This window comes from Camelina sativa, unplaced genomic scaffold (genome assembly GCF_000633955.1).
Source record: "Camelina sativa cultivar DH55 unplaced genomic scaffold, Cs unpScaffold08298, whole genome shotgun sequence".
Classification (NCBI taxonomy): domain Eukaryota; kingdom Viridiplantae; phylum Streptophyta; class Magnoliopsida; order Brassicales; family Brassicaceae; genus Camelina; species Camelina sativa.
Window position 1 is genome coordinate 1 of NW_010929364.1, and position 437 is coordinate 437.

General features: G+C 34.6%; 1 long non-coding RNA gene across 1 annotated transcript; it reads right to left on the reverse strand.

Moving 5' to 3' along the window:
• Nucleotides 1–46: 46 nt before the first annotated feature.
• LOC104775063 lies at nt 47–339 on the reverse strand. Its single transcript, XR_765673.1, has 2 exons — nt 215–339; nt 47–110 (listed from the first exon to the last, which is right to left on the reverse strand). It is a non-coding gene; the product is annotated as an uncharacterized LOC104775063 (long non-coding RNA).
• Between the last annotated feature and the right edge of the window lie 98 nt (nt 340–437).

The window sequence follows — 437 nt, forward strand, 5'->3', positions numbered from 1 at the left end:
CGAAAGCGCTTCGGAGCGACCTCTCCATTGATTTTATCATCTTCACCCTGGGGCATTATTCGTTTCTTTGACATATCCCAAGAGTTTTGATGATTAATCGACTGGTTATTCTGAAAAGTAGGTTTATCATGAGACGTTACTGGTCAAAGTGATCAAAAAGCTGATGTAAAGCTATAGAAGAGTAGAAAAGAAAAAATGAAAACAAAACATTTACCTTGCCAGAAAAATTTTCACGTGCAGCACGCTCATTATTCCTGATCAATTTATCAACTTGACGGAGAACTTGATCAGCAACATCTGCAGCATTCATTGCTCGAAATGCTCTAAGAAGCTTGTCTCTTGACTAAAATCAAATAAAAATAAACCTAACTTAAAACAAATAGTAGCAATTAAAAAGAAAACATATGATACTTGTGATATATGATTTGATCAAGCAA